The sequence below is a fragment of the Oncorhynchus clarkii genome, chromosome 20 (assembly GCF_045791955.1).
Source record: "Oncorhynchus clarkii lewisi isolate Uvic-CL-2024 chromosome 20, UVic_Ocla_1.0, whole genome shotgun sequence".
NCBI lineage: Eukaryota > Metazoa > Chordata > Actinopteri > Salmoniformes > Salmonidae > Oncorhynchus > Oncorhynchus clarkii.
In genome coordinates this window covers 66,783,791-66,807,490 of record NC_092166.1, presented here as the reverse complement: position 1 = coordinate 66,807,490, position 23,700 = coordinate 66,783,791, and positions in this window count along the sequence as shown.

Genomic DNA, 23,700 nt, shown 5'->3' with positions numbered 1-23,700 from the left:
CACTGGTAAGACTCAAAGACAAAAGGAACGGAGGGGAAAGGAACAACTCTTTCAGGAACAGCTCTTTCAGCCTCAGCCTCCTTAGGGGAGCAAGGCCCTGCAAGGCCCACCCAATCAGATTGAGCAAAAACAAAAAGATTATACATTATTATTTAAAAAATGTTCCCTATTTTTCCCTGATACTTGCAAACACGGGCAAAGCTTCAAAGAGAACAGCTCCTATACTCAAATATTTGCACACACACAACCTGCTGCAGAGAACAGTCCAGAGAAGACTCTGACTGGCTCCTACCACCACAGACACTCAGGTTTTTGACATTTGTGGAGGATAAGAACCACATGGAGGAGTAGGAAAGTTCAGATATGTCTCTGAGCACTTACACTGTAAAACCAAGTGTTTAGGATCTGAACACATAACTTAACACTTTTCTGTAACACTTGTCAAACGCGTTAAGGTATTGAACATTTCAATGAAAACATGTCACAGTGTTTAGATTATTAACACCAGGACATGTTTATTTGCTGTTACACTTTTTAAACACATGAAAAGGTTTAGTCAACACAAGGCGTTTAGGTTTTAAACACTAAACACTGGGGTTGTTGTTATAACACTGTAGGGTGTAAAGCCTTATTTGCATATTAGCCAGCATGCCTTTTGAGTTAATGTGAGATACCCACCCATGAATGTGTTTGTTACTGACAGAGACATGATTGTTGCATTCAATCATTTCTAATCCTGAAGCACTCACCAAGTGATGGCCTTGGGAAAAAAATATCATTTAGAAGTAAACATTTTATGACCACATACTATAGATTTCATAATGCCTTCAGTTATGGCCTAGTTATCCTTGACATGGTTGGCGGCAGGTAGCCTAGTGCTTCGAGCTCCCTAAACTGACAAGGTCAAATCTGTCATTCTAAACAAGTTAGGTAACCCACTGTTCCTAGGCCGTCACTTAAAATAAGATTTTGTTCCTAACTGACTTGCCTAGTTAAATAAAGCTAAAAATAATAATAATTGTGGTCTGAAAGACCTTGCTCATAGGCCACAGCAGACCGGCAAGTCACAATACATTGATTTGTGAAGTGATTAGTAATTCCTACCGAAATCCAGCCAGAGGGAGGATATCCACAACCTGCACTCAGTATGATGATTTCTTCTTCTTCTTCTTCTATGGTATTGTGGTATTATGGTGGTCTGCAAACAAACGTTAGAGGTGCACGCCACCACCTACTGTACAATCCACTATACTTGGTGATACCAAAAGGGGAAAATGGAAAAGGAAAAATTTACCCTGCCAACTATTAACTCCCAGAAAAATGTAAAATAAACATTCCACAATTTTACCCCTATCTAATAATACACAATGGGTACGGCCTGGGAGGACAGAACACTACCATTCAACACCCCCTGTAACTCTTTAGCAGTAAAATCTCGGAATTTCAAGTACTTCTCTGCAGCTGCCACCACATCTATTTTCTGTGATTCACGTTCCACTTCTGCGGTGCAGTTGACAACCATGGCTATGAACACTGGACACACACACACACACACACACACACACACACACACACACACACACACACACACACACCAGTATTTTATCTACCATGTTACCTAGTCACTTGCCTACCTATATGAAGGACAACCTGAGAAGCAAGCAGACACACAAGAAAGCCCTAGACCCAGAGGTCAGTAGTGGCACTCTCCTTTTGCCTGCTCTCTCCAGGCGAGGGTCTGATGTTTGGTCCCTCTCTGGTGTTCTGGTGCTGGGACTGGGTCTGGTGCTCGAGAAGCAGTAATGTGGCAGCAAGGCTGATGGCTGGAGGACAGAGAGAACAAACATGACCTAGACCTGGAAGTCTTGTTCAATGGTACATGCCTTGTGTAGTCTATGGAGAGGTGTGAAGGGGAGGCAGTCATGGAATGTTCTCCAAGTTCCGTCTTTCTGTGGTCTGTCTTCTGGGGATATTTTCAGGGTCATGATAATGGGTTATTGGGTGAGGGTCTGGGTCCAGGGTTGATCATTCTGTTGCGGATGTGAATGAGGTTCTTCAGGGGGTCATTGGTGTTGTTGGGTGGTTCTTGGCTGTCCATGAGTCTTGACCCACCTCCCCACGTACTGCCTGGTGGCACCCTGTACTGACTGGGTGGTGGGATAAAGGGTGATGGAAGTGGTGAAGGTGGGAGGAGGGTCCGGTTTAATGGGGCACTATAACCACGTAGGAGTTAAATTCGTACAGCATTCTCATTCACAGGTGCAACAAATATAGCCTTTTACAAGGCATGCGTCATACAATGTTAATGAGCCAGAAACAACAATACCATGCACCCAAATCAAATCAAATTTGATTAGTCACATACACATATTTAGCAGATGTTATTGCGGGTGTAGCGAAATGCTTGTGTTCCTTGCGCCAACAGTCAAATCAAATCAAATTTTATTTGTCACATACGAATGGTTAGCAATGTTAATGCGAGTGTAGCGGAATGCTTCTGCTTCTAGTTCCGACCATGCACTAATATCTAACAAATAATCTAACAATTTCACAACAACTACCTTATACACACAAGTGTAAAGGAATTAATAAGAATATGTACATAAAAACATATATGGATGAGCGATGGCCAAACGGCATAGGCAAGATGCAGTAGATGGTATAGAGTACAGCATATACATATGGGATGAGTATTGTAAACATTATATAAAGTGGCATAGTTTAAAGTGACTAGTGATATATTTATTACATCCAGTTGCACTGGGGCAAACTGAAATGGTCCACCCACACAGACAGCGTGGTGAAGAAGGCGAAACAGCGCCTCTTCAACCTCAGGATGTTGAAGAAATTCGGCTTGTCACCAAAAACACTCCAACTTTTACAGATGCACAATCGAGAGCATCCTGTCGGGCTGTATCACCACCTGGTACGGCAACTGCTCCGCCCACAAACGTAAGGCTATCCAGGGGGTAGTGAGGTCTGCAGAACGCATCACCAGGGTCTCGAGCTTAATGATGAGTTTGGAGGGTACTATGGTGTTAAATGCTGAGCTGTAGTCAATGAACAGCATTCTTACATAGATATTCCTCTAGTCCAGATGGGTTAGGGCAGTGTGCAGTGTGATTGCGATTGCGTCGTCTGTGGACCTATTGGGGCGGGAAGCAAATTGGAGTTGGTCTAGGGTGTCCGGTAGGGTGGAGGTGATATGATCCTTGACTAGTCTCTCAAAGCACTTCATGATGACGGAGGTGAGTGCTATGGGGCAATAGTCATTTAGCTCAGTTACCTTAGCTTTCTTGGGAACTGGAACAATGGTGGCCCTCTTGAAGCATGTGGGAACAGCAGACTGGGATAAGGATTGATTGAATATGTCTGTAAACACACCAGCCAGCTGGTCTGCTCATGCTCTGAGGACGCGGCTGGGGATGCCGTCTGGGACGGCAGGCTTGCGAGGGTTAACACCTTTAAATGCTTTACACACGTTGGCTGCGGTGAAGGAGAGCCTGCAGGTTTTGGTAGCGGGCCATGTCGTTGGCACTGTATTGTCCTCAAAGCGAGCAAAGAAGTTGTTTAGTTTGTCTGGGAGCAGGACATTGTGGCCTGCTGATTGACTGTAGACCCTGCCACATACCTCTCGTGTCTGAGCCGTTGAATTGCAACTCTACTTTGTCTCTATACTGACGCTTAGCTTGTTTGATTGCCTTGCGGAGGGAATAGCTACACTGTCTGTATTCGGTCATGTTTCCGGTCGCCTTGCCCTGATTAAAAGCAGTGGTTCACGCTTTCAGTTTGCACGAATGCTGCCATCAATCCATGGTTTCTGGTTGGGGAAGGTTTTAATAGTTGCTGTGGGTACAACATCACCGATGCACTTGCTAATAAACTCACTCACCGAATCAGCTTATTCATCAATATTATTGTCCGACGCAATGTGGAACATATCCCAGTCCACATATTCGAAGCAGTCTTGAAGTGTGGAATCAGATTGGTCAGACCAGCGTTGAGCAGACCTGAGCACAGGCATTTCCATTTCAGTTTCTGTCTATAGGCTGGGAGCAACAAAATGGAGTCGTGGTCAGATTTTCCGAAAGGAGGGAGGGGCAGGGCTTTGTTTGCGTCTCGGAAGTTAGAGTAACAATGGTCCAGGATTTTTTCCTCCCGGGTAGCGCATTCGATATGCTGATAAAATCTAGGGAGTCTTATTTTCAGATTAACCTTGTTAAAATCCCCAGCTACAATGAATGCAGCCTCAGGATATGTGGTTTCCAGTTTACATAGAGTCCAATGAAGTTTATTCAGGGCCATCGATGTGTCTGCTTGGGGGGGGATATATACGGCTGTGATTATAATCGAAGAGAATTCTCTTGGTAGATAATGCGGTCGACATTTGCTTGTAAGGATTTCTATGTCAGGTGAGCAAAAGGACTTGAGTTCCTGTATGTTGTTCTGATCACACCACGTCTCGTTAATCATAAGGCATACCCCCCCTTCTTCTTACCAGAGAGATGTTTGTTTATGTCAGCGTAATGCCGTGAAGAAACTAGGTGGCGGCACCGACTCCGATAGCGTGTCTCAAGTGAGCCACGTTTCCGTGAAACAAAGAACGTTCCAATCTCTGATGTCTCTGGCAGGCAACCCGTCCTCGGATTTCCTCTACCTTGTTGTCAAAAGACTTTGACGTTGGCGAGTAGTAAACTCGGGAGCGGTGAGCGATGTGCCCATCTACGTAGCCTGACCAGAAGACCGCTTCTTCTGCCCCTCCTGCGGCGCCGTTGTTTTGCGTCGCCGGCTGGGATCCGATCCATTGTCCTAGGTGATGGACCAAACAGAGGATCCGCTTCGGGAAAGTCGTATTCCTGGTCGTAATGTTGGTGAGTTGACGTTGCTCTTATATCCAATAGTTCCTCCCGGCTGTATGTAATAAAACTTCAGATTTCCTGGGGTAACAATGTAAGAAATAATACATTAAAAAAACAAAATACTGCATAGTTTCCTGAGAACGCGAAGCGAGCTGGCCATCTCTGTCGGCACAGGATGTGGGTTACATCCAGTGGACTAATATCTAACAATTCACAACAATACTCACAAATATAAAAGTAAAATAGTGGAATTAAGAAATATATAAATATTAGGACGAGCAATGTCGGAGTAGGCATTGACTAAAATGCAGTAGAATAGAATAGGGTACATACATATGCAATGTGTAAAGCAATATGTAAACATTATTCAAGTGACTTGTTTTACATTATTATAGTGACCAGTGATTCTATGTCTATGTATAAAGGGCAGCAGCCTCTAAAGTGCAGGGCTGAGTAACCGAATGTTAGCCGGCTAGTGATGGCTATTTAACAGTCTGATGACCTTGAGATAGAAGCTGTTCTTCAGTCTCTCGGTCGAAACTTCGATGCACCTGTACTGACCTTGCCTTCAGGATGATAGTGTGGTGAACAGGCCGTGGTGAACAGGCCGTGGTGAACAGGCCGTGGTGAACAGGTCGTGGTGAACAGGCCGTGGTGAACAGGCCTTGGCTCTGGTGGTTGGTGTATTTGATGATCATCGGGTGCTGTAGGTGTCCTGAGGCCAGGCAGTGTGTCCCGGTTGAAAGGTTGGGCAGACCTTTGGAGAGCCCTGCGGTTGCGGGCGGTGCAGTTGCCGTACCAGGAGGTGATACAGCCCAGCAGGATGCTCTGAATTGTGCATATGTAGAATTTGTGTGGGTCTTAGGGGCCAAGCCAAATTTCTTCAGCCTCCTGAGGTCTTCTTCACCACACTCTCTGTGTGGGTGGACCATTTCAGATCGTCAGGGATGTGTACACTTAGGAACTTGAGGTTTTCCACCTTCTCCACTGCGGTCCCGTCAATGTGGATAGGGTTCCTCTGTTCCTCTGCTTTTTCCTGAAGTCTACGATCAGCTCCCTATCAGCTCCTTTGTTTTGTAGTGGTCAAAAGGTTTTTGGCAATCTAAAGATACAGTACTGTATTATGTATGGAGGATTTACAGTACCATTCTAAATACAGCAATTTTCCCACAATGCACGACAATTTATAGTATGTAGCAGTAAAACATTTCAGTTTTTTTATGATTGATAATATCTAAAATTACCGTGTAAATTACAGATTTTTGTTACAGTGCAAAGTGAGCGATATTCCTAACACTAATCTGAATGAAAGGCATGGTTAGTAAGAGCCGTTTCTAATGACTAAATGGCTGGGCCACACAACAACATTCAGAGACTTGTCCCGAAGCCACTCCTGCTTTGTCTGCTTTGTCCTGCTGTGTGCCTAGGGTCGTTGTCCTGTTGGAAGTACAACCTTCGCCCCAGTCTGAGGTCCTGAGCACTCTGGAGCAGGTTTTCATCAAGGATCTCGCTGTATATTGCTCCATTCATCTTTCCCTTGTCTCCCAGTCCCTGCTGCTGAAAAACATCCCCTCAGCATGATGTTGGCCCCACCATGCTTCACCGTAGGAATGGTGCCAGGTTTCCTCCAGACGTGACTTTTGGCATTCAGGCCGAAGAGTTCAATCTTGGTTTCATCAGACCAGAGAATCTTCTTTCTCATGGTCTGAGAGGCCTTTAGGTGCCTTTTGGCAAACTCCAAACGGGTTGTCATGTGCCTTTTACTGAGGAGTGGCTTCCATCTGGCCACTACCATAACGGCCTGATTGGTGGAGGGCTGCAGAGCTGGATGTCTTTCTGGAAGATTCTCCCATCTCCACAGAAGAGCTCTGGAGCACTGTCAAAGTGACCATCGGGTTCTTGGTCACCTCCCTGACCATGGCCCTTCTCCCCCGATTGCTCAGTTTGGCCGGGCGACCTGCTCTAGGAAGAGTCTTGGTGGTTCAAAACTTCTTCCATTTAAGAATGATGGAGGCCATAGTGTTCTTGGGGACCTTCAATTCTGCAAACATTTTTTCATAGCCTTCTCCAGATCTTTGCCTCGACACAATCCTGTCTTGGAGTTCTACAGACAATTTATTCTACCTCATGGCTTGGTTTTTGAACTGACATGCAGTGTCAACTGTGGGACCTTATATAGACAGGTCTGTGCTTTTCTAAATCATGTGAAATCAATTGAAATTACCACAGGTGGACTCCAATCAAGGTAGAAACATCTCAAGGATGATTAAAACAGAATGCACCTGAGCTCAATTTCGAGTCTCAAAACAAAGGGTCTGAGTACTTATGTAAGTAAAACATTTGTGTTTTATTTTTAATAAATTTGCAAAGATGTCAACAAAAACTGTTTTCTCTTTGTCATTATGGGGTATTGTGTGTATATTGATATTTAAAAAAAATGATATTTAATCCATTTTCAAATAAGGCTGTAACCTAACCAGTGATGGAAAAAGTACTCAATTGTCATACTTGAGTAAAAGTAAATATACCTTAATAGAAAATTACTCAAGTAAAAGTGAAAGTCACCCAGTAAAATACTACTTGAGTAAAAGTCTAAAAGTATTTGGTTTGAAATATACTTAATTTCTAAAAGTTTTAAAAAGATTTCCAGGGGCACACCAACATAATTGACAAACTAAGCATATGTGTTTAGTGAGTCCACCAGATCAAAGGCAGTAGGGATGACCAGGGATGTTCTCTTTATAAGTGTGTGAATCAGACTATTTTCCTGTCAAAATGTAACGAGTACATTTGAGTGTCAGGGAAAATGTATGGAGTAAAAAGTACATACTTTTCTTTAGGAATGCAGTGAAGTAAAAGTAAAACTTTGTTAGGTTCAGTGGTGTAAAGTACTTAAGTAAAAATACTTTAAAATACTACTTAGCATTTTCAAGTATTTTTACTAAAGTACTTTACACCACTGAACCTAACAAATTGTGGAAAAGGGGAAGGGGTCTGAATACTTTTTAAATGCACAGTCTCAAACTTAATTTCTTCTCTCTTTCTCTCCCTCTCAGTCTTAAGCACCCACCCTCCTCTCCTCTCCCTCCCTGTCGGTTTTGTGTGCCACTGTGCAGGCATTGCAGTACAGGGGTGACATTTCAAGCAGACAGATTAGGCCTCTCTCCAATTAATTTTGCTTTCCTTCCCCCGTTAAATACACAATCAAGCAAAGGCAAAATGTCAGCGAAACAAACGAGGAGACGCCATGCAGCTGACAATTACCGCCAAACACCTCAGAAATGCCAATATGTTAAAGCTGGAGGAGACTACAGGATGAATGGAGGGACAAACCAGACCTGGGTTCAAATACTGTTTGAAATAATTAAAATACTGTTAGCGTTTGCTCTAGTCTGACTGGAGTGCCAGATGGGCGGCATTTGCACTTTTGCAACAATTCTAATGGTTTCATTGCACCAGGCAAACTCAATCTAGCCCAAATAAAGTTTTTGAAATGGTTTCTAATAGTATTAGAACCAAGGTCTGGGACAAACATCACTGTTTAGGGTTGTTGGTACTGCCAAGGCTGGCCTTACACTTAAACTTTAGTATTCATTTTTAAACCACCCCAAGACATGTGAGAAGGACAGAAGGACAGAAGATAGATGGGGAAGAAGGCCAGGTGTTTGTATAAGGTGTCTAGGGAAGCTGAGACACCTGCTCCTCCATCTCACACAGATCAAACCCCAGTCTTTAGTTCCTAATTGGTCTGAAAAATGGTTCTGCATGCAGAAGAGTCTGTCGTTTACTTTTTTGTGTGAAAATATAGGCCTATTTTATCTAATATCAACAGACAAATAAATGTATTTACCCTTTTCAATTAACTCAATGCATTGGCATTCATTTGCCAAGGATGCCCTTCAAAACCCTCCAAATCCAATTTGGAGGAAAGGAATTATGGACAATTGCTTCTGAGTCAATACGGCATGCATGTTTCCATAAACACTCAACCACACCCACGATCGCATTGACTCATTCACTTTTAAATGCAGCTGCTTGATGGAGGGCTGGCTGGGCTGGCTGGGAATGTCTTGGAAGAGCAAACACCCACACTGTCTGTCCATATGGAAACCAATGGCCTGCGACAGGTGCCTGCTAAACGGCCCAAATTGGCAGATGTATCCATCCAGAAATAGATGGACCAGTTACAAGCTCATACTGGGAGTGTGGAGTCCTACATGGGGTTGGTGGGGGAGGAGGGGGAAGTTGGGACCAGTCCAGAGTAGAGTGGACCAGGACATTGGTAAATGTATAAAGCCTTGGGAGAGGGAATGATAACAAAGGTTAGTAGGTGACTGGTTATTAGTCTCTGGATCAGCTTGGACATAGGGCGCAGGCAGATGACATCAGAGAGAATATAAAAAACATTTGGAGACAGACCTCCCACAGGTGAACAAAGCCAACCCACAGGGACGAGCAGAGATTTCAAGCTGTTTATATTGGAAAGTGATTCCTCAAATGTGAACACGCTCCCAGAATAGTACTGATCTCACTGCCAAGTCAATCGTTTGCTTTCCCCTTGCCGTCCGCCATCTCCTCTGCACAAACACACATGCACAGGCATGCACTTTATGCACGCACTGCAGAGATGGACAGTATTTCTGTTATATATTTCAAATATGTATTTGAATTACTTCTGTGTATTATGTATGTTGTGTTACAATGGGCTGAACTACACTCCAATGTATTTTGTAGATACACTTTATATACAAAAGTATGTGGACACCCCTTGAAATTAGTGGATTAGTCTATTTCAGCCACACCGTGTATAAAATCGAGCCATAGCCATGCAATCTACATAGACAAACATTGGCAGTAGAATGGCCTTACTGAAGAGCTCAGTGACATTCAACGTGTCACCATCCTAGGGTGCCACCTTTCCAACAAGTCAGTTTGTAACATTTCTTCCCTGCTAGAGCTGCCACGGTCAACTGTAAGTGCTGTTATTGTAAAGTGGAAAGGTCTAGGAGAAACAACGGCTCAGCCGCAAAGTGGTAGGCCACACAAGCTCACAGAACAGTACCGCAGAGTGCTAAAGTGGAAGGAAGCGGAAGGAATAATGGTCTGGGCTGTTTTTCATGGTTCAGTCTAAGCCCCTTAATTTGAGTGAAGGGAAATCTTAATACTACAGCGTACAGTGACATTCTAGAGAATTCTGTGCTTCCAACTTTGTGGTAACAGTTTTTTAAGCTGTTTCAACATGACAATGACCCCATGCACAAAGCGACGTCCATACAGAAATGCTTTGTCAAGATCGGTGTGGAGAAGTTGACTGGCCTGCACAGAGCCCTGACCTCAAGCCTATCGAACACCTTTAGCATGAATTGGAACACCGACTGCGAGCCAGGCCTAATCGCCCAGCATCAGTGCACGACCTCACTAATGCTCTTGTGGCTGAAGGGAGGCAAGTCACTGTTGCAATGTTCCAACATCTAGTGGAAAACCTTCCCAGAAGAGTGCAGGCTGTTGCAGCAGCAAAGGGGGCACCGACTCCATAATAATGCCCATGATTTTCAAATGAGATGTTCGACAAGCAGGTAACCACATACTTTTGGTCAAGTAGTGTACTTTTGAAAGCTGTAATTTGTATTTTCAAAATCCAAAATACTTTTCTATGCTATTTCTTTATGGCGGTTCAACATTTTGTGGCCCTCATGCACCCTACATTGATATCAAAAATCTGATGGCACTATGGTGTGATAAGTGTGTCTGCTAAATTAACTAAATGTAAACGTACACTACCGGTCAAAAGTTTGGAGACACCTACTCATTCAAGGGTTTTTCTTTATTTGTACTATTTTCTACATTGTAGAATAGTAGTGAAGACATCAAAACTATGAAATAACACATATGGAATCATGTAGTAACCAAAAAAGTATTAAACAAGTCTAAATGGATTTTTCTTTAAGATTCTTCAAAGTAGCCACCCTTTGCCTCGATGACAGCTTTGCACACTCTTGGCATTCTCTCAACCAGCTTCATGAGGTAGTCCCCTGGAATGCATTTAAATGAATAGGTGTGCCCAGTTAAAAGTTAATTTGTGGAATTTCTTTCCTTCTTAATGTGTTTGAGCCAGTCAATTGTGTTGTGACAAGATAGGGGTGGTATACAGAAGATAGCCCTAATTGGTGAAATACCAAGTACCTATTATAGCAAGAACAGCTCAAATAAGCAAAGTGAAATGACAGTCCATCATTACTTTAAGACATGAAGGTCTGTCAATTTGGAAAATGTCAAGAATTTAGTAAGTTTCTTCAAGTGCAGTGGCAAAAACATCCAAGGGCAATGATGAAACTGGTCTCATGAGGATTGCCACAGGGAAGGAAGATCCAGAGTTACCTCTGCTGCAGAAGATTAGTTCATTAGAGTTACCATCCTCAGAAACTGCAGCCCAAATAAATGCTTCACAGAGTTCAAGTAACAGACACATCTCACCATCAACTGTTCAGGGGAGACTGCAGGTCTTCATGGTCAAATTGCTGCAAAGAAACCACTACTAAAGGACACCAATTAAAATAAAAGTCTTGCTTGGGCCAAGAAACATGAGCAATGGACATTAGACCGGTGGAAGTCTGTCCTTTGGTCTGATCAGTCCAAATTTGTGATTTTTGGTTCCAACCACCGTGTCTTTGTGGGACACCGAGTAGGTGAACGGATTATCTCTGCATGTATAGTTCCCACCGTGAAGCAAGGCGGAGGAGGTGTGATGGTGTTGGGGGTGCTTTTTTGGTGACACTGTCAGTGATTTATTTAGAATTCAAGGCACACTTTACCAGCATGGCTAGCACAGCATGCTGCAGCGATACGCCATCCCATCTGGTTTGCGCTTGGGACCATCATTCGATATGATTGGTCATATAAAAATCTTGGGACCAAATGCATAATGAGTGCTATAACTCCCCCTTGTGGCGGTCTGGAGCAATGAAGTCCCGCGGTGTAAGCTCGCAACTTTTAAAGGAGGAACCACTGTACTTCTAAGCAGGTTCCAACTTGTTTTAGCTATCAAAGTGTGAAAGGAGAAATATAACGCTCCTCTGTTCCAAGTCTGTTTAATCACTTCCTGTATCCAGGATGCACAGCCACCCTGGCTTCTCTATTCTCTGAGTGATTGGCTTGGCAAATGGCCACTTTCAATATTAAAGCTTTAATGCTTCCCAAATGGCACCCTATTCCCTATATTACAGGGCCCTGGTTGAAAGTATCTAGTGCACTACTTTTGACCAGGGAATAGGGTGCAATTTGGGACACACATCTTTTGTTACGTAAATGCGGAATAGATGGGTCATTACACTAATGAATGACGTGACGGAGCGACATGGCTAGAATCACGGTCTTAGATTGCTGCAGGGATGTTTTAGTAATGTCATCCTAGTGTCAGATATGTTAAAGGGATTTTTACTGAGTTGATGATGAAAATGGCATTGAATCCTTCCTGCCTGTAGCCTCTATCTGTCCTTTTCTTGTGTTGTCTCGTGTTCTTTCCCACATACACAAACTCCATCATTAATTTAGTTACATATATTACTAGGTCCTTTCATGCAACCTGGACTCAGGGGTAGATGTAACATTTTACATTTAAATCTGTCTACCAACATATGTTAGGAATTACAGCACATATGTATGAGATGAGTAATTTGAGATATGTAAACATAGTGTTCCATTACTAGTGTTCCATTTATTAAAGTAGCCAATGATTTCAAGTCTGTAGGTATGCAGCCACCTCTCTGTTCTAGTGGTGGTTGTATCCTTCACTATCTATTCTTTACTATCCATTGCATCTTAGCCGCTCTGTCACTGCTCATCTATATATTTTATACATATATTCTCATCCCATTCCTTTACTAGATTGTGTGTATTAGGTTTTGTTGTGAAATTTGTTACATATTAGGTGTTGTTGTGGAATTGTTAGATATTACCTGTTAGATACTGTTGCACTGTCGGATCTAGAAGCATAAGCATTTCACTACACTCGCAATAACATCTGCTAACCATGTGTATGTGACCAATACAATTTTATTTAAGGACCCTGGGATTAAACACCTACCTCTGCAACTGGATCCTGGACTTCCTGATCCAGGTGGTGAGGGTAGGCAACAACACATCCTCCACACTGACCCTCAACACTGGGGTCCCTCGGGGGTGCCTGCTTAGTCCCCTCCTGTATTCTCTAGTCACCCACGACCACGTGGCCTGCACGACTCCAACACCATAATTAAGTTTTCAGACGACAGACCATTTATTTTGGTATTGCACTCAGGTAGCCTGTTTCTGGTCTCAGGTTCAGGAATGGCTGAAAATGCATAGCATGGATCTAAAAATTGACCCTAGAAATTGTACTGTTAGGAGATCTGGAGAGACTGGGTCAGTCAATTACTAATATACTAATACTCTTAGTAAAAATATCTATCTTCAACACGCAATCAGTAGATTCTATTCGATTAGATATACTGAAATTGTACGTTAAACATCATAGCATAGTTGAAAGAAATGTTTTGTGTAAAAACACGAAGTGGGTGGCCAACAGAGATAGATGGGATGGGCTGAAGGAAGCTGAGGGTTGGGATGTGGAATTGTAGACAAGTGGGAGTGGAGTTGCTGTGTGTGAGAGAGAGAATGATGGTCAAAAGATAAAGGGAAAACAAGTCTAAATAAAACAATAAAAGTACATTTGAATGACACTAAGGGGCAGTGTTTTTACAACTAATGCCGGTTTGCCTGAGGCTGATGCCGTGCAGGTGTTTGTACACATGCATATACAGTTTAGTTCATTCTCTTGGTTGTTGGTGCATTGGGGGGGTTCTTGAAGGTGGGGAATGGAATTAATAGAATATATTTTTTCTGGGGGGGGGGGGGGGTCTCGAATGGTGAGAGGGGTCTCGAATGGTTTAGGGGCAGCTATTGGGGAACTGTGGGGGGATCTTGGAGGGTTCGGGTTTCACAAGATTGTGATCATGAAAAAGGAAACTATGACATATATTTGATATCACTATCATGCACACACACCCTCACACATAAGGATGGCTCTGTTGCGGAAAGACTGATACATGTTTGAATGTGTCTTGATGCTGTATTGTTTGTCCTTCATGTTCTAATACTTTAATGTTACCCCTTCCTTATGTTTTTTTGTAATAAATAATAAAAAATAAAAAATAAAATACTTTTTTTTTTAAATCCGACGACACAATAGGTCTGATCACCGACGATGATGAGACATCCTACATGCAGGAGGTCAGAGACCTGGCAGTGTGGTGCCAGGACAACAATCTCTCGCTCAGCATCAGCAAGACAAAGCAGCAGATCATGGCCTAGAGGAAACGGAGGGCCTAGCATGTCCACATCCACAGGGTTGTAGTGGAGCAGGTCGAGAGCTTCAAGTTCCTGGGTGTCCACATCACTAAGGAATTATCATGGTCCACACACACCAACACAGTCGTGAAGAGGGCACGACAACGCCTCTTCCCCCTCAGGAGACTGAAAAGATTTGTCATGTGCCCTCAGATACTCAAAAAGGTCTACAGCTACACCATTGAGAGCGTCATGACTGGCTGCATCACCACTTGGTATGGTAACTGTTTGGCATATGACTGCAAGGCGCTACAGAGGGTAATGCGTACGGCCCAATACATTACTGGGGCTGAGCTCCCACGTTTGAAATCAAGGGCTGATTGCTCACCAGCTTTGTAAGGCCCATAAAGCTGCCAGAAGGGCAGCACACAGGGAAGAGTGGGGGAAGAAAGACGATGACATGGAAACATACCTCTGTATGTTTGAAAGGACAGCGCTACGGGAAGGATGGCCAAGGCCAAAGTGGGCAAGTCTGCTGGCCCCGTTCCTCTCTGGGAATGGCCAAAAGGTGTATTGGGACCTGAACGATGAACAGGCGCCTAACTACGAAGGACTCAAATGGGAGATACTCAGCCACTACGGGTACAGCCTGGCCGATCGGGCTCAACGGTTCCACGACTGGAGGTTCATACCCAACGCATCCCCCCGAGCCCAGATGAGCGACCTACTGTGCGTCACCAGGGCATGGCTCCTAACTGACGTATTAACCCTCTCCATCCTAGACAAAGTGGTTCTGGATCGCTTATTACCGACTCATACCCATACGACATGAAGAGGGCAGTGAGTTTTGCGCGCCTCAGACCTTGGAGGGCTTCCTGGAAGCAGTGGAGACGCATCAGAACAATCAGGCCCTGCTGAGTGGGAGCCGGGACAAGTCGACGACCCGTTCGAGGGGACGGAAGGACAGCCCCACCGCTGTATCCCCCGAACCAACAGTCGGCAGGGCCAAAGGACCGCAAACCCATGGAGAGATGGCTGGGGTAGGGCTGACCCGCCACCGACGACCCCAGGTAGATGGAGACCAGGTAGATGGAGACCAAAGAAGGTGTTTTGAGTGTGGCGCCCGGGGGCACATTGCCTGTAATTGCTTGGCTCGAGAGGAGTCGATGCCTTCGGCTAGCCCCAGAGGGGAGGTGGGTCACGCCGTGAACTATGTCACCTCCTGTTGGGCGCACCACGAATCAACTGCACCCATGGTCGCGGTGAAGGTTGACGGACACTACACGGAAGCGCTATTAGACTTCAGAAGTATGGTTACGCTCGTAACCACGAGCCTGCTGAACCCGGAGACCAAATGGGGTAGGGAGATGTCCATTTCTTGTGTTCATGGGGACACAAAGCGGTATCCAACTGTATGGACAAACATCGTGACACCTCAATGGAGCTGCCAGATGATGGTGGGTGCAGTACCAGAGTTGCCGGTACCTCTCCTAGTGGGACGGGATTGTCCGCTGTTCATGGCCCTATGTGGGCATGAGTTGAGGAAAAAGATACAAGCCGGCCGAAGAAGAGAGCGGGGACGACCCATCACTTGTATGGCCCAAAAGCAACCGGTTAACCAGCCTGTATCTACTCAAATCAAATTTATTTATATAGCCCTTCGTACATCAGCTGATATCTCAAAGTGCTGTACAGAAACCCAGCCTAAAACCCCAAACAGCAAGCAATGCAGGTGTAGAATCTACTGGTCCCCACCCATTTCCAAATCAAGAATAACCTTTAGTATCAGGTGTCGCGCCAACAGGGGGAACTTCGAGAGGTATTGTTGCTGCCCCGACTGCATGTGAGAACCGTTCTTCAGCTGGCCCACACCCACCTGTTGTGGGCGCACCTGGGAATGGAGAAGACCCGGGAACGAATCGCCGCCCGGTTCCAATGTCCCGGGATGAGGAGGGCCGTGGAAGACTATTGTCGCAGCTGCCCGGAGTGTCAACTCACCGGCCCGAAAGCCCACTTCCGAAACCCTACCGATCATCGGGGTGCCCTTTGAACTCATCGCCAGGGACATAGTGCGACCCCTGGTAAAAACAGCATGAGGACACCGGTACATCCTGGTGATAGTAGATTATGCCACTCGGTATCCTGAGCCCATTCCCCTACAGGCGGCGGTATCCAAGGGAATTGCACGGGAGCTGTTCCTGACAGACCATGGTACGGAGTTTATGTCCCGCCTAATGAAAGAGTTGTGTGCTCTCCTGCAGATCAAGCAGATCCGGACCTCCGTCTTTCACCTGCAGACGGATGGGCTCGTCAAGCACTTTAATAAAACACTCAAACAAATGCTGCGGAAGGTCATCGAGCAGGACGGGAAGAAGTGGGACCAGCTACTACCCCACCTAATGTTCTCAATCCGAGAAGTACCCCAGTCCGCCACTGCATTTTCCCTTTCAAACTCCTCTACGGGAGGAGACCACGTGGCCTACTGGACCTCGCCAAGCAGGTGTGGGAAGCCCAACCTACCCTATTACGCAGCGTGGTAGAACACGTGGAGACGATGAGGGAGCGGATGACCGCCATATGGCCAGTCGCGAAGGAACATATGGAGAAGGCCAACTCCCCAAGCACAGGTTTACAGTCGAGGAGCCCAGCCTCGAGAATTCCAGGTGGGAGACAGGGTGCTGGTCTTAATCCCCACGGCCGAAAGTAAGTTCCTGGTAACATGGCACGGGCCATACGAGGTGATCGAGAAGCTGGGACCTGTCAATTACCGCGTACCGCAACCAGGGAGATGGAATCTCCAACAGATTTACCACGCAAACCTTTTGAAGAAGTGGCACGAGAGGACAGCCTTGGCCATGTTATGGTTGAGACCCAGGATGCCAAAGGGGCCAGTGGTGGTCCCGAGCAATGAGGACCTCGACCCGGCCCAGAAGCAAGAGCTCAGGGAGCTCGTCCATCGGAACACGGCGGTGTTCTCCGAGAAGCCGGGCCGCACGACCCTCATTGAACACCACATCCATACTCGGCCTATGAAGGAGGCCATATCGGATTTCGGTGGCAGGAAGGAATGCCTTGAAACAAGAAGTGGAGACTATAATGAGGATGGGGGTCATTGAAGAGTCCCACAGTGCATGGTGCAGCCCCATCGTGTTGGTGCCCAAACCGGACAGTAGCCTCCGCTTCTGTAATGATTTCTGGGGTGTGAACGACATAAGCTTATTCGACGCCTACCCCATCTCGAGGGTGGACGAGCTCATCGACCGATTGGGAAAGGCCTGGTACATCAGTAGCCTTGACTTGACCAATGGATATTGGCAGGTAACGTTGGCAGCATCCTGCCGGGAGAAGATGGCGTTCTCGACACCAGACGGTTTGTATCAGTACTGGGTGCTCCCGTTCGGTCTCCATGGAGCCCCGCCCACCTTCCAACTACTGATGAACAGAAGGCTTAGACCCACCAGCAGTACGCAGTGGCCTATCTAGATGATATCATCATCCACAGCCAAGGTTGGGAAGAGCACCTGACGCGCCTCCAGGCGGTGCTGGATGCGCTCAGACAAGCCTGGTTGACCACGAACCCCAAGAAATGCAAACTAGGTTCTGAGGAGGTGGAGTACCTGGGGTATTTGAGCGGACGGGGGAACGTCAAGCCCCAGGAGAGGAAGGTTCACGCGGTACGTGACTGGTCAGTTCCACGCACCAAAACACAGGTCAAGTCCTTCCTGGGACTGGCAGGATACTATAGCCGGTTTATCCCCAACTTTGCGGCTATAGCTTCCCCCCTCACCAATCTAACCAGGGCCCACCTCCCGAAAACAGTGAAATGGATGGACGAGACAGAAGCGGCATTCAGCCGTCTGGAGGAAGCCCAATTTCCAGGTGCCGATGGTGGTCTAGACGGATGCATGTGATACAGGACTAGGGGTTGTTCTGTCCCAGATACACAATGGGGAGGAGCATCCCATCATGTACATCAGCCGAAAGCTGATACCTAGAGAAAAAAAGTACTCTATTGTTGAGAAAGAGTGTCTAGCGGCGAAGTGGGTGCTAGACACTCTCATGTATTACCTGTTAGGTACCCACTTCACCCTGGTCACGGATCATGCTCTCCTGGTCTGGATGGCCAGGGGAAAGGACACAAACGATCGGGTCACCAGGTGGTTCTTGTCCCATCAACGCTTCTCTTTTTCTGTTGTGCAGAGGTCAGGGGCAAAGCATGGAAACGCGGATGCCCTATCGAGAAGGGAGACATACGTCGCACTGATGACAGTCCCCTCTATGACAGAGCTAAGGGGGTCAGCCACGCGGGGGAGACTCGTCGAGGCCTGGTGACAGACGATGTATACATCACGAGGCGATGGCTCCATCTGCTGGACAGGCCAGGTGTCGACGGGTTCTCCGGCCAGGACTAATTGGGTCTGATTGGGAGTTGGTGAGTAATCAAGGGCTGATTGCTCACCAGCTGTGTAAGGCCCATAAAGCAGCCAGAAAGGCAGCACATAGGGAAGAGTGGGGGAAGAAAGGACTCCCGTATAGTTGGGGACGGTTACAGAGGTAACCGGAGTGAGTGCAGTTTTGATCCCGACAGGATACAGCAAGACCCGGAGCCCAGAAGATGGTATCCCGGAGTGGGTTTCATGGGGGAGAACTATCCTTTTATTTTTTATTTATTATTTAAATAAACACCCTTGAAACCGAGCTAATTCTACTCTCTCCGTGTCTGGTCTGTGTAAACGTCTTGACCAAACTGTCACGTCTCTATTTTGGTTTGGTCAGTGCGTGAGTTGGGGTGGCATTCTATGCTTTTCATTTCTATGTTTTGTTCTGTGTGTTGTATTTCTATGTGTTTGGCCTGGTATGGTTCCCAAATAGAGGCAGCTGTCAATCGTTGTCTCTGATTGAGAACCATACTTAGGTAGCCTGTTCCCACCTGTGTTTGTGGGTAGTTGTTTTTGTATTCTGTACCAGACAGGACTGTTTCGGTTTCGTTCATTCTCTTTTCTTGTTTTTTTAGTCAGTGTTCAATTCATAAATAAAGATGAACATGTACCACGCTGCACCTTGGTCCTCACCTTCTTCAACCCACGACAGCTGTTACACAAACTCCCTGGTCTGCCCCAATATCTAATATTAGGAACACCTTCCTAATTGAGTTTCACCCCCCTTTTGTCCTCTTAGAACAGCCTCAATTTGTTGGAGTACGGACTCTACATGGTGTCAAAAGCGTTCTACAAGGATGCTAGCCCATGTTGACTCCAATACTTCCCACAGTTGAATCAAGTTGGTTGGATGTCCTTTAGGTGGTGGACCATTCTTGATATACGCTGTTGCAGTTCTTGACACAAACCGGTGCGCCTGGAACCTAGTACCATATCCCGTTTTGTCTTGTCCATTCACCCCCTGAAAGGCACACATACACAATCTATGTCTGATTTGTCTCAAAGCTTAAAAATCCTTCTTTAACCTGTATCTTCCCCTTCATCTACTCTGATTGAAGTGGATTTAACAAGTGACATCGATATGGGATCATAGCTTTCACCTGGCAGTCTATGTCATGGAAAGAGCAGGTGTTCTTAATGTTTTGTATACTCAGTTTACTGTATATGTACATATCTACCTCGATACTGGTACCCCGTTTATATAGCCAAGTTATCATTACTTATTGTGTATTTTTTCTTTCTTTTTTTGTCTCTACATTGTTGGGCGTACAAAGTATGTGACAAATCCAATTTTATTTGAACTAGAATAACATTTATTTCAATAGTCTATTTGCCCAAATCTAAGGATTTGGCTGACACACTGACAAACAGCTCTGGGTTGGGTTCTGTCTTCAAGTCTCCATTGGGTGATGAAGCCCCTTTCATCTATGTAATGTATTACAGGTAATGGACAGGTACAGTCAAGTGGCAGGAGGAGTGGAGTGCATGACACTCCATCCTTGTTATGACAGTTTGCCTCACGGGTCCAGCAGGCAATAACTGCAGGCAGATGTGAGATGCAGGAGGATGGCACTACAGGGTAGTATGAGAATGTAATTGCTGAATTGATGCTCTGTTAATATTCTAAACAATGTGTTTTGATAACTTTCATGTTCAACAGTTACATGTAATGTAGAATAAACCGTCCTTCACATAATACTGCAGAAGCAGTGTTCTGCTTATATAACAATGTGCAAATATTGCACTTGTCTGTCATCTTTTACTGTCATTCACAGGCGGTACATAAACTGTACCTGTCCGCATTTTGTCTTGTGGTGCTGGGGCTACATTACCAAACATTTCAACTGTCCTGTATGATGTACGGGACACCATATAGCATAAGACAGGAGTTCCCTGATATGTTTGAAGAATACACAGGTCCCCCCCACCCCCACCCCCCATTAGATTAAATAATAACAATTGATGATTTAAAAAAAAGTAATAAATGTGTCTTGTATAATTTTATTGCTGAGTGCAAGGTCTCTCTCCATTCAGAGACATCAGCATCAAGGCCGTCTGTCAGTCTGGACTCCATCACATCATCTTTCAAGTCTCCCAAGTGCTGGCTCCATACAGGTATCTGTGACCACATACAGTACACACATAGTCACTGGCCGTGTCCGAAATCTGACTTGCCTACTACTTAAACTGCATACTGTGTACTAATCGTACTAGGTAGTATTTGTCACATACTGTTCAGTAAAACGTAGACTGAAACATACTACTTTTGGTGTGTTCAAGACAACTGGGAATTTGGAAACAAAACAAGCTCAGACTAGGAAAAATCTTGATTTTGGTGATCTTCAGGTCAGAGAAGTCAGAGCTCGAGTTTCTGACTCGTTTTACAGAGTTGGATGACAGTTCAAAACTATTTTTCCCAGTCAGAGAATGTTTTTTTCCCTAGCTCCTTGTTGTCTTGAACACACCATCAGTTATGGCTTCATATGATGACCCTGAAAGGATCATCTGTAGCCCCACCCAGTGACCTTTCGTATTGTTGTTTTGGGCTAACATTAGCTATTGTACGTAGCTAGCCTTTGGAACGACATATTTACACTGCATATTTGGAGTAAACTTGACTGTACCGTAGGCCTGAAACTTGACAGGAATGGGAGCTGCAGTAGAGCAGTGGTCACCACTGCAGAGTCATGATCACTTTTGCAGTCAAAAAGCATGCCGAGATCTACCGCTGAGAATATGACTTAAAAAAATTGAACATTAACCAAATAAAAATAGTTCTGTAAGAATTACGTTTCGGCAGCAGGCCTAATAAATTATCACAGCATATTGGCTACATTCCTGGCCTGCCAATATCTTCTCAGACCATATTATATTTCAAAGCCCAAGCTTTGATTACAAAATAGATCAGTTGGTGTAGCACTTGCGAGGCACAGCTGAACATAAATGAAATCATTTGCTAATAATTTGCTTTTGATTTACCTGCATCTGATGGTCATGGTGCTTTCAAGACAACTGGGAACTCGGAAAAAAACGAGAAGCTTGTTTTGTAAGTGTTGAATAAAAACAGTGTTGACAATGCTGAATAAAAAGTTTTACATGGACTCACTCTTAAGAACAGCAGCTATTTTCTGTGTTCTTTGACAGTCTCTCTGTGGTTATGTTTTTAAAAGTTATTAAATCTTACGTATGCTATAGTATCAATCGTGGAAGCGCAGTAGGCACACTCGATTTAGCCATAGATCTACCGGATTGCCGGGTAGGCAGAGTTTGTCTTTTCAAACTAATTAAATGGTTCAGAATGGGAACACTTTGCTTACCAGGTGGGCAGGGCTTCTGAATCAAGTGCACCTACCGCCAACAGCGCAACACGAAGAAAAGAAAAGGAGCGCAAGCTTTAATTAAATCTTTATCATTTGCTTTTCGACAGAAATGTTTGGTGATTGACTAGGTTGGTGATCACTGCAGCATAGGAATGCAGTGCTGAGGCAGAGGGCTCATAATGATAACAACTGGCTACCACTCTGAACTGTGTGTGGTGAGCTTTCTGGCACCCAGAGCTGCTGAGGCTTCACCCAAGTGGGTGCCATACATTGTGAAGGAGAAGTCCAATGGCTACACACCTCAGGCTGGCTCCCTGAGTAGCCCTCTACAAGATTGTCTCCAGACTCCATCTTCATCAACCATCTCCCTGACCACCTTCCTCTGATCAAGCCATTAACTGTCCCTCTCCATCTTTGGGGGATGCATGCACTCAGACGTGCCCTCTATTGGTTGACCTAGCCAACTATAGCTAGGCTACTCATGACGTGTTGCTTGTTTGTTTGTTTTGTGCTTTTAATGTCCTTTGAGATTATGAAAGCATTATTGAAATGTAATCAATTATTATACGAAATACAATTTATTTAGTTTAGTAGAGCAACAAACTCTGACGAAGTCCAAGAGGCCCATTCTCTTCAATATAAAAAAGTGATACTAGTAAGAGCACTGTGTGGGTTTCTTTTTTCTTTAAACTTATCTAATTGTTACCATGCACCTGCAACAAGATAGCTCTGATTTGCAAGTGTATTTGTTTATGTTGATATGTTGAAACTAAAACACACCAGTAATGTCCCGGTATCAAATAAAAATGTTTCTTATAAACAAGAAACACTTTTTAATGACAAAACAGGAACCCACTTTGGATTTTTTTTAAAATTACTTCACCAAAAACAGTAGAAAATTAATAGCTATAAATAAAATACATACAAAATACATAAAACTACTTCTTAATCATGGCCTCTAAAATGGCAATAAAGCGTGCCTCTCTGGCAGTCACCTACTTCTTCCTCCTCCACATCTGGACCCTTCTGGGATGTATAGAGGAGAAGATGACAGGTGGGGTGATGGAGTTGCAGCTCCTGCTGCACCTAATCCATCACCACATATCACTTCCAGTATGCGGCTGTAGCCTCCCCTCCCTCTGTGCTGACTCTGGTGGGGGAGCTTTCAACTCCTGAAAATATGGAAAAGGATAGATTTCAGCATCATACATACTACATGCAAAGGCTTGTAAAAGGTATTATGCCAATTGCAGTATATTTATCTGGAATACTTGCACTTTTCTAAAATTTATATCTTCACACTTACAAAAAAGTGCCAGTGAAGCATAGGAAATAGATAGGAAAATATTGCTGCTCTCAGAAAAAGGGAAACTTTATTGGCCAAGTACAGCACAGCAATAAATGTCAAGATAACATACAGGAACATACCGTGTATTTTTGCTTATAGTTCTCCCACTTCTTTTTCACCCATCCAGGTGACAACTGCCTCTCCAGCTCACACTCCTTCACGTAGATCCTGAAAAGACATAAGATGAAGTACAACATTAACCAAAACATGAGCAAAGTAGAGTTGTGTGAACATTCTGTAGATAGCTAGACTGCCATATACTTTATAAAATTGGATTGCGAAGGTGAAACAGTATCAAGTGTAGTTTACCATTACTCTCACAACAGGGTATGTGCAATGAAACTAGCTAGACCCATTCAGGCTGTAACCATCCAGGTAGAAACTAACATTGCATAGCTTGAACATTTAAG